Below are 12,255 nucleotides of genomic sequence, written 5' to 3' on the forward strand. Positions count from 1 at the left end.
TTTATTACAACCCCAGGCTGGTACATACAGTGCAATCTAGAAAACTGTAACTGCGGCGTCGCATACCTTAATGTTAGTCTCAGGTTACAGATTCTTCCAAGCGATGGCTCCATAAACTACTGGCAGGAATTACCTACAACAAAAAGCATAAAATACTACTGTAAAAAAGTTCTCACATTTCAGTAAACATAGCTATTTTATCCGTAAAAGTACAGTGGTATGAAGTGACCTGAAACTTCCTGGCGGATTAAAACTGTGTGCCGAACCGAGACTCGAACTCGGGACCTTTGCCATTCGCGTGTAAGTGCTCTACCAACTGAGCTACCCATGCACGACCCACGATTAGTCCTCACAGCTTCAGTTCTGCCAGTATCTCGTCTCCTATCTTCCAAATTTCACCGAAGCTCTTCTGCGAACCTTGCAGAACTAGCTTCTGTGAAGTTTGGAAGGTAGGAGAAGAAATACTTGCAGAATTGAAGCTGTGAGTACGGGTCGTGAGCGCTTTGGTAGCTCAGTTGCCCGGGAAAGGCAAAGGTGCCGAGTTCGAAACTCGGTCCGGCGCACAGTTTTAATCTGCCAGGAAGTTTCATAACAGCGCACACTTCGCTGCAGAGTGACAATATAATTCATGAAATGACCTGCTTACAGTAAATCTTACCTGATGAAATGTTTCCGGACACCCAATTGTAATGCAAAATTGACCACTAGACCTCATGAGAGGCGGACCCACCGGTATAGAAAGTGGGGTGGAGTGTAGGCGATGAGAAGCAGGAAGAGCTGAAGATATCGGTGAGGAGAATTAAGTAACTTCGAACGTGGGCTAGTCTTTGAATGTCACATGTGTAACAACTCTGTCAGGAACATTGCAAACGTTCTAAAACAGCACTCGTTGACTGTTTATGATATGACTGTCAAGTGTGAATGCAAAAGAGCAACCACAACCGAATGGAAACCAGGCAGACGGCATGTTGTTACAGACAGCGACAGTTGAGCACTGAGGATGTAAAAAAATCACGTGAAATCAGCGGAAGAAATCACTCATGAGTTCCAAACTGCTACCAGAAGTCCAGCTAGCACAGTGAATGTTGTGTAATAAGTTAAAGTGAGTGGGTTACAAAGCTCGAGAAGGTCATAAGACCCCGCTTGAGGTGATATAAAGCAACGCCACTGCAGAGTGGATGATAGAAAATAAGTTGTTCCCTGTGGCAATCCAATCGAGGAGTTTGGGTTTGGAAAATACCTGCTCAACGTTACCCAACATCACGTGTAGCCCAAGCAGTGAAGTACAGAGGAAGTTGTTTTACGTAGTGTGGTGTTTATCGTGATTACGATACGGTCCACTTATTGCGCTTAAGAAAGTGCGAAATGCGGAAGGATATGCACACAGTTTTTACAGCACTGGGTGCTGCATAGGGTAGAGGTTGGTTCAAATGGCTCTGAGCACTATGGGACTTAACATCTTAGGTCATCAGTCCCCTAGAACTTAGAACTACTTAAACCTAACTAACCTAAGGACATCACACAACACCCAGCCATCACGAGGCAGAGAAAATTCCTGACCCCGCCGGGAATCGAACCCGGGAACCCGGGCGTGGGAAGCGAGAACGCTACCGCACGACCACGAGATGCGGGCTAGGGTAGAGGAACAGGTCGTAGTCGGGAATTGTTTATGTCAGTATTACAATGCTCCCTGTCATCAACAGGATCTGTGAGGCAATGGTTTCTGGAGAATAGATTTCCTGAAACTGACTGGCCTAAAGTCTCATCTGCAGCACAACTAAATACCTTCGGAATATAGTTCTTCATGCTTTCCCAGCGATCTGTTGACATCTTGGATATTCGGGAATCCAGCCGGATGTTCGCGTCGTTCTCGCACGATATTTCAAAAGCGTCCCTCGCTGTCTTCTTCAGGTGCTACCTGGAGAGTGGCCAATGTAGGGTCAATGTAGCCGCGTCTGGCGGGCACGGACCGCAGAGGGAACACTCGACTTGGCGCAGACCGAAGACAGAACGCCCAGCTCCTTCCAGGCATAAATACTGGTCTCGTTCGACCGAAGGACCTGTCTCAGGTAGCACCTGAAGAAGACAGCGAGGCACGCTGTTGAGATATCGTGCCAGAACGACGCGAATATCCCTCTGGATTCCCGAATATCCAAGATGTCACCTTCGGAATGAGTTAGAAAGTCAACTTCGGTCTAGACCGTAGCGTCCAACATCAGTACCATCTTTAACTTCGGCTCTTGAGGAAGAAAGGGCTGCCATTCCTTAATGAACTCACACATCTGACTGAAAATGACCCTAGAAAAGGTCTAGCCGACATAAAAGTAAAGTATGGACATATCCCACATTAATGTGCACTGGTCGGTATCCGGATATTTTTGATCATGTAGTTTACACCTGAAAATAGCATTTTAACATTATTTTTAATTTTAATCTCCGCACATTTCTTAAAAAATATTTAAATTACCCGATTTCTAAGACATTATTGTAAGCAGAGTACGTAAAAAAGTAACTTGTGATACTACCTTTTATTTTAACATACGCTTCAATAATTTATGTACTTTTAAGCGAAGAACCACACCACATTTATACAGCTCCGTGTGGGACGACAACTACTGAAAATTTTAGTTTTTGATGGCAGTGGACATATAGGCTGAAGATATCGCTCAAGGAAGTACTTGGTTTTTTTAGGTTAAAAATATCTTTTACCTCTTACCTGTTTTTGGTTTCATGTACTGAAAAGTGTAAGTATGTTAATTTACTTCATTAGAATATTTAAGTTCCATGGAAAGCCGCACGGAGCGGTCGCTGGTTTGAGGCGCAATGTCACGGTTTTCACGGCCCCTCACGCCGGATGTTCGAGTCCTCCCTCGGGCTTGGGTGTGTGGGCTGCTCTTAGCATAAGTTAGTTTAAATTGGTTTAAGTAGTGTGTAAATCTAGGAACCGATGACATCAGCAGTGGGTTCCTTAGGAATTACCACATCCTATCCTTCCATGCAAAATTTGGAGCAAGGAGAAAAAATAATCATTGAAAAAATAAAACGTAAAATTCTCACTTAAAGAGCTGTACGTTACTGGATTATATTACATATTTCACCTTGTACTGGAGTATTGTGCCACTTGCACTACAAATAAGTGAATGAAGTCAGAATGTCACTAAAATATAGTTCATACTGGGTTAGATGTGATACAATCTTCATTTCGCAGAAATCATATTTTGTAGTTAGTGAACTTCTAAAAACAGGAATGTTCCCAATCAGAAGGTTAAATTTCAGTCAACACATCTTTTTCCTTGCAACTTAGGTCACTGTAAGGGACATAATCCTCATCCTTGGTGAAACATTACTTGAATTCCCATAGCAGCAGTTCACACATGGAAATCAGATAAGTGTGGTGATATGCCGATTTATCGGCAGCCACCCCATAGAAATCTATTGCCCCAAGCCAGTGAACTTGTGCAAAAGTAAATGCATCTTCCGTTTCCTTCTTCACAGTGTACCTGTACACGCGCATCTCGATAAATTTATGATGATTAAAAATTTAAAAAAAAAATGCTTCAAATGGCTCTGAGCACTATGGGATTCAACTTCTAAAGTCATCAGTCCCCTAGAACTTAGAACTACTTAAACCTAACTAACCTAAGGACATCACACACATCCATGCCCGAGGCAGGATTCGAGCCTGCGGCCGTAGCGGTCGCGCGGTTCCAGACTGTAGCGCCTAGAACCGGTCGGCCACAGCGGCCGGCTTTCCACAGTTGACAGTTCGGTTTTCATCTAAGTGAACGTCAAAGTAAATGTATTATAAACTGATATAGCCAATTTTTTTTCATGTAATAATCGCCTTTGAAGTGAAGGATAAGAATTAATTTTTATTTGAAAGTAGTAAAAAAAAAAAAAAAAAAGAGAAGAAAAGGATTTGTGGCCAGTCTCCTTTCGCGTAAGGGGTGAGAGGAAACCTAATCTCAACCTAATCTCTCATATCTCATTTTCATCGTCCTAACTCGAGAGACGGCAAAACGCTCGAGCAGTTCCGGTACGCTTTGAGATGGACTCTACTGTCGCAGTATGATCCTACAATTATGTATTTGAACAATGTGTTGTAATGTCTATGTGATAAGTACTCTGAGCCTTACAGTGAGATAGGTCACTCTAGCGTCTTTTCCATAGTATGCTTTGGACGTTTACCGTGTTTTCCTCGAATTCTCTCAAGTCATCCAATCGTTTCCACTTTTGTTAAATACGTGTGGTACTCCCTTTTCATATAGCTTTCTAGTACTAGCTCCAGCTATTCAAACGGTGGGTCATACTCTGTAAATTAATATTAAATTTTATCAGATTCTATGGAGCCAGTTTCGTTGTTATAGTTTGATATACTTTGCTATTTTCAGCTGCAGATTGCCTTAAATGGTGGTTACTGTCAGATATCAGAAAATCACGAGACATAGCAAATAGTGAAACTGTTGATCACTGTGCCGCGTGTCGTGCGCAGACCGACTGTAGGAGCTTACAGAAAGCCGATTGTTGGATCCTGATGAATGGGGCCCCATTAAAGTCCTATCAGAGATTTACATTAGCAGCAGCTGTCGTCGTGTAATTGCGACTCATGGCTAACACCGTGTGTGGATAACATGCTGATGAATCCCAAACAGTGAGAAATGGATGGCACTAACTGCTGTTTACAACGCGGTATGCTAGAATACTGTCTGTGGATATTACTTGTAAGGCATTCTGCATTTTTAGAATGGCACTCCTATTAAAATGGTCCTGGCAGAGTTTGTATGCTATTAGTGCTATTAGGAGATGGATACGCACTCTCTAAGTACTCGGAAACAAGTTGCCACAATAAAGTCCCTCTCAAAAGTCAGTACTTGTATAACGTTTAATTATGACATTACGAAATAACAATCAAGGTTTTTAAGGTTTTCATTATTTACTAGGGAGATGAGCCATATCAAACTGAATAACGTAAGTTTCGGAAAAGTATTCGCTCATAGTAATTAACTGAGAATCACGTACGGCAACCAAGTCTGTTACTATCACAAGAAAACAGTGCCCATATTGTGACACTAAAATATATCTGAAACTCAATTATACTGCCAGCATCAGCAGCAGCAGTCTGACTGATGGTTTCAATCACTTTATTTCATATTTAATAATCGTATTAGTAAAAAAAAAAAAAACTTCCCGCTTGAATTTCATTTTCCCACAGCTAAAGTCAACGTATGTTGCTTTCCTAGAGCGTTACGAACAGTTCATGAGAAAGCTGTTTTAATGATCAATAGGACCGAGTGAGATGGCGCAGTGGTTAGCACACTGGACTCGCATTCGGGAGGACGACAGTTCAAACCCACGTCCGGCCAGCCTGATTTGGGTTTTCCTTGATTTCCCTAAATCGCTTCAGACAAATGCCGGAATGGTTCCTTCAAAACGGCAAGGCCGACTTCCTTTCCCACCCTCCCCTAATCAAATGGGACCAATTACCTCGCTGTTTGTCCCCCTTCCCCAAGCCAACCAACCAAGGATCAGTAGGAAAACTTCTTGAGATTATTAAAAAAAAACAGAATTATAACTGAATTATGTATACAATTTCTCACATATACACGCGCTAGTAAAGACTATAAGGATGAAACAACAAAACGAGTTTTCATAGGCCCATACAATTAGTAGAGGTGGTGATCCAAATATTGGCTAGTCTCTCAATTTGGGCTAGAGAGATATTTGGCACTTCACGGTGCTGCAGACTAGCGAAAACAACGTATAACAGGCCACGTACGTTGTTTCGTAAAACCACCACGTCATTTCGTTGTCGCATGCGAGTTTAGTCAACGTAAGTGCAGTTTTGACCATCTGAAAACTTTCGCAGATATGCATTCATTATTTTCTTATACAGCTTTTGTACATACGGTAATTTTAGCTTTTAGAATTTCTTGAGTTTCAGTAGCTACTGTTATTCGTCGTTTTGTAATTAAGTTAAAATGCGTGGTAGTAACAGAGTAAACTAGGGCTGTTACGTATCGCCTAAATGTCGACTACAGATAGATTTTGCACCATTTTATCAGTAAATCTAATCTGTCCCGTTTTTATTCTCCAACGCCAAGAACAAAGCAAAAATATGCGCCGCAGGGAAAGGGGAAGAAATGTAACGAAACAGGTATGGCAAAAGCGGAATATGGGATTCGACTGAGAGAAACTGTGTTATTGGTAATAAATAAATTTCAGGACACGAAACTAGCGGTAGCATTCTAAAGTTTAAAGAGGTAGATGAGTAATTATGTATATTTATTTGTTTATTTATGTTTAGTATCAAAAATCCGGGAGAAGGAAAATCACGCCATGAGAACATTATTCGCGAAAAACCGGTGGCAGGTACAAAAAATTCGACTTTAAATTGTTATTGCCCAGAAAGTTTCCGTATTTTCCAATATATCATATATGTTTTTGTATTTAGTTTTAGACTCTTCGTAATTTTTGTCAAACATTGCTTTGAGTTAGGCAGTCGTTTCGAGGGTGGATAGGGCGGCCATCTTTGATGACTGGGACTTGGTTCTCAGCAACGTTCAGAGCCGTACGTGCCGCGCATCTGGGGCTAGTAATGGGTTGGTAGCCACTTTCGGGGACAAGTATGTATGTAGCGCCGTTCGATAGCGATCAAGTGGAGCGCAATATAGTGGTTTAGGACAGCAGACATGAGTGTATGTTGTTAATTGTGAAAAGAATGTCGAGTGCCATGATCGCCACATACGAATTTTATAGTGAAGTGTTGTAGCATGAATTGTTAAAGGCCGCCCATAAGTAAAAGTCCCTCAGACTGCATTTTGAGTATTTAATGAATATACTGAAGAAAAATAAACTACTTGATCAAATTATAAATCAACGTGAGTGACTCAATATTTCACCACAGTACCTGCCTGCATTGTTTTGTTATATTTTATTTCAGCTTAAAAACTGAGTTTACAACAGGTGTGTAGTGGCACCCTATTGCGAAAAACGTAGCGAAACATTGAGACTAGCCAGCAGCCACATCTGTGGGCCACTCAATTAAGCTGAGTGTAACAAATATACACGTTTTCGTGCCATAACTCGTGGGGGCTCGAGTCAAACTATTCAAACTTCAATGTGTAGTACAGTCTTAAACAGAATGTGAGTTACGTCTTAAGAAATAAATGGTAACTCAAATTCAAACCGCTTTATCTACTAGTCAAAGGTGCTAAGTCTAGACAATAGGTGCAGCAAGATTTTCTTATAAACAATGAACATTCAAATTCTGAGAAACTCCCTGAATGAGAAACCCTCTGTGTAGCTTTTCTTGTATACAGGTCGCAGATCATGTTACTTCTTCCTGATTTCTACGTTTGTGCTGAAATGCTAACCATTTGTATATCCAGCCGTGTAGTACAGATCATATTAATTTTACATGTCACCTTTATGGTGGCGTAAATTCGGTGATCAGGAAAGTACAAACATTCTTTTAAAATTTAACCCTCCTGACAGTTTGTAACATATATTAAGGAAAATGATGGGCCAGTTATTGATGGATCACTCCTACGTTTCTAGATTACATAAATGCTGGCGTTTGCGCTATTGCAAATTGTGGTCCTCCAAGCGATGTAGGAGAGCAGAATCGCGGACACAGATTTTAAAAGATGAATTTCATCCTCCTCTATAGCCTTCTTAAGTTCCAGCCTCTGGTAAAGATGTTAATGTTTCTTCAGTTTTTTGACAATAGCTTTCGTTTCTTGATTTAAGAGGCTTCGAAGGTGTACATCGAACGGAACTTTTCTGCACATTTTTTCATGTGGCGCGCTTTCCCAGGAGTGACCTTAGTAGTGGCATTGTTGTCCTGTCGTCGCAAAGGAGATCAAGCTTTCCAACTGCTATGCGTGAAGTTTACATTTCCCGTCATTACCAAACCTAGGTTTCTGAAGGCCGTCTTATGTCTGCAGTGTCTCCTTTTCTGTGTCTGGGTTACATTGTTTGAAGATTTTCTTTATCTTGATTATGAAATTTGATGTCAGTTTTCCGAATATATGTCTCTGTACATATGTGAGAAGGATTTGGTTTTGCTGCAGAAATTATGATGTCTCGGAAGCGATCATACTTTTTTAATGTTTGTGTTGTCGATCGTAAAATTTGTTTCGTAAAGCACTCCCAGTTTACGATCCTAAAATTCCAGCTTTGTGTGTGATTTTGGCGTTAATTATAACTGGCCAATGCTGAATGCATGGTAAGTCAGAGAAAATATGTCCTTTCCGTGGAAGTCGTAGGCTGGTATGCCATTTGCTACTTTGCCAACCCGAAGGATTTTCTGTTTTTGGAATAATAAAAATAAGAAACTCAATCCTTACTGATGCATGAAATTCATTGGTTCATCCTTGTTACTATATCCAGAACACTAGACTTCCTTTGTTTTGGTAATTATATGCGTATCACCATTTACAGTGCTGGCAGTTCATCATTAAAAGTATCTATAGCAGGTATCGACCATCTTATACTTGGTACTGTGTTTGCTTATGTTGTTGCTCCACCTCTTCCAGTGCTGGAGATTTCATTCTCATGTTAATAGAAGCAGTTAGATAATTAATACACCTGTATATTTTAACCATCATAAATCAGGGCAGCCACGTGTATCTGAGGTAAGGTGAGCCGTTGCTTTGTATCTTGGTATCTTTGCTCTGACAGCATGTTGTTCTTTTAGTGCTGTGTGTGATTCTTGTACTGTGATTAGACAGACTGGTAAAAGCTTTTACACAAAATCGGCGACAAAGGGACAAGAAGACAGGTTGTGTTAAGTACAAGGCGATAACCTCCTTGGCACTATTAACAAATTTCGTAAGCTAAACATTTCTAGTTTCTATTTTGCTTAAATGTGTATATTGCTAGTACAAACATATTAAGCTAAGACTTTATTTTAATGGCTACTATTCATTATATTATGTGTAAGTAAATACAAAAACCCGAAATACAAAAGTATTACAAATATTAAATGACAAATTTCTATACAACGTAGTAGAGGAGGCAAGTTCTGAGACCTGTTCTTAGACGAAAAGGCTCATACATCATAAGAAATCGCGACAGGCTGCATTAAATCAATTAAATGACCTTTTGAATACCACGTCTCCCCGATGACGTTCATTTACTGGTGCACTCGTTTCATCTGGCGAGATGAAGGACTTCGCGTCATCTCTAACATCTAATGAGACTGTAACATGCATAGTACACGAGCAGTGCATTATGTTAAGAAAGACAGTAACAGTGTTAAGATTTGTATCATAAGATGTAGTAATGAATGTGTGAGAAATCAGAACAAAACCAGTTAGTATATCTCTCCTTTGATCATATTCTCAGTGGCTGAGTCAGTACAGCTAGATAATTGCAGCAGTGATCTGCCACCAGTCTTCGCACGAAGTATCTACGGACAGACGACTTGTCTGGTATAGCACTAATACATCAAGTACACAATTCTTTCTTGTGAATTTCGATCTGTTCCTGATAACTAGACTCATAAAACTACTGTGGGCTACCGTAGACTATACTACGTAAGCATTGTAACTGTGGTCAGACAACATCGTAACGGCACTAAACGTACGTTTGATGTATTTCGTACCTGTTGGATGTTACCTCATTTAGATTGCTTGTTTGCGTATCCGATCAGTCTCTTGTTGGGTTCCGCTAGAAACAGGAAGCGGTGAACTATCTAGAAACGTGGTGAGGATATATAAAGGGCCGGATAACCAACGGAAAATTTGGTTCTGGACAGTTGTCCAACTGTTACATAAAAGTAAACATTAGTTTTAGCAAAACTGAAATTGTCAATATTGCAGTCTTGTTTTGTTCGACAATCGTTGATTGTGAAGCGAAACAGAGAAATGTGCTATTAAAAATAAAATAAAAGCAGTATAGGTTTGTCGTATAGCGCTAGAAAACGCAGTTTCCTAAAAAAAGGTAAAATAAAAAAAATACAACACAAAAACATATCAAACATAGCTTCAATGCTTCGTCAAGCTTATATAAAACTTTTTTTTTAAATTTTTTGCTTTTTTGTTTAACTTTTATCCACAATAAAATTCAGTCATCAATCACAATTAAATTATTGTGTGGTACTGGTTTCGACAAACTAATTTGTCATCTTCAGAAGCCTACAAAGTTAGTGATATTATAAATCTTTGGACATCGGCAATATATTTATGTGAAGTATAAAAATGTATAATCTTAGTAGATTTCTTGTAAATGTCAAAGTTAATTTTACAGAAACATACTTAGTGTTGGTTTAGCAGTTGACAATATTTTCTTCACAGAAACATAATACCATGGTACGTCTAAAAATTTACATATTGTATGTGAGTATTTTCATCACTGATTGACAATTTGCAGTAACTGAATCACATCGTATCTGTTGTGCTACCAGCAACGAATTATAAAAAAATATAACTAAGTTATACAAAGAAAGTATATAAAATAAATTTAAAAAACCTTACACATAGTTCTAATATATGCAAGTAGTAGACGAATTTTCACATTTTATACGAGATGATAAGCAGTCAGAATTGTGTGTGTTTTTTAATGCAAGTTGATCATTCAACAAATATTGTGAATTTGCATAAGGGTGTTTATATATTTCAGATTCTTTAAAAAGTTTCATTTGTAGCCATTGTCAATATACTAAGTTCTGTAAGAATAGTAGAAGGGGTTAGGGACACCTCAGTGATACGATCGATCGTAGCATGAAAGAATGCCAATTTGTGCTTAAATAGATGACAAGAACAGACATAAATGATGTTATCTATTGTAGTAGGTTTCCTGTAAATGTAAAAGGTAATTTTACCATATACTAAACAGGAACGGAAAATCCAGTTAATTACGTTGAGTTTGTATTTCATATTTAAATTTAATCCTAGGAAGGAAGCAGTTCAGTGACTCACTAAATGGTTTGATGTCTTTCACAACTACTTTTAATACAATGATGATATCATCAACATATTTTCTGTACAAAGAAATGCTATTGGAAATAGTGGGGCGGGAAATTAAAAAAAATCATTTTGTAATAATTGAAGGTAAAATAAAAAAAATATTTCAAAATTATTAACAAAGATGCCAGCTAAAATACCAGAAAGGCAGCTACACATAGCAATGCCTTCATATTTTTGATGTAGTTGATCATTGTAACTGAAGTAGTTGTACTTTAGAATGATTCTCTTTTTTTTGAATCCTCAGGTTTTTGACACCATGAATTCCTCTCCTATGCTAACGTGTTCATCCCAGAGCAGCATTTGCAACCTGCGACCTCAATTATTTGCTGGATGTTGCTCAGTCTCCATCTTCCTCTACAGTTTTTTCTCTCTACAGCTCCCTCTAGTACCATAGAAGTCATTCTCTGATGTTATAACAGATGTCCTGTCATCCTGTCCCTTCTCCCTCTAAGCGTTTCCCACATATTCCTTTCCTCTCTGATTCAGGGCAGAACCTCCTCATTCCTCGCCTCATCAATCTACGTGATTCTCAACATCCGTCTGTAGCACCACACCTCAAATGCTTCGATTGTCTTCTTTTCCGGTTTTCCCACAGTCCATGTTTCACTACAATACAATGCTGGGCTCCAAACGTACATTCCCAGGAATTTCTTTCTGAAATGAAGGCCTAAGCTTGAGAGTAGTAAACTTCTCTCGGCCAGGAATGCCCTTTCTGCCATTGCTAGTCTGCTTTTGATGTCCTCCTTGCTCCATCGGTCATTGGTTATTTTACTACCTAGGTAAACTTCATCTACTTCGTGACCATGAATCATTATGTCGAGTTTCTCTCTGTTCTCATTTCTGCTACTTCTTATTACTTTCGTCTTCCTTCGATTTAATCTGAATCCGTATTCTGCCCTCATTAGACTGCTCATTCCATTCAGCAGATTATGTAATTCTTCTTCATTCAGGATGGCAATGTCATCAGCGAATCGTATCATTTATATCCTTTCCTGTTGAATTTTAATTCCACTCTTGATTTTTTTTTTTAATTCCCCCATGGCTCCATCGATGTACAGATTTAACAGTAGAGGCGAAAGAGTACATCCCTGTCTTGCCCCTTTTTAATCCGAGCACTTCGTTCTTGGTCGTCCTATTATTTCCTCTTGGCTCTTGTATATGTGGTATATAACCCCTCTCTCTCTCTCTCTATAGCTTACCCCGACTTTTCTCAGAATTTCGAACATTTTACAATGGCGACCGTTTTCTCAGGGTCAACAAATCCTGTGACTGTGTCTTGATTTTT

This window comes from Schistocerca piceifrons, chromosome 3 (assembly GCF_021461385.2).
Source record: "Schistocerca piceifrons isolate TAMUIC-IGC-003096 chromosome 3, iqSchPice1.1, whole genome shotgun sequence".
Classification (NCBI taxonomy): domain Eukaryota; kingdom Metazoa; phylum Arthropoda; class Insecta; order Orthoptera; family Acrididae; genus Schistocerca; species Schistocerca piceifrons.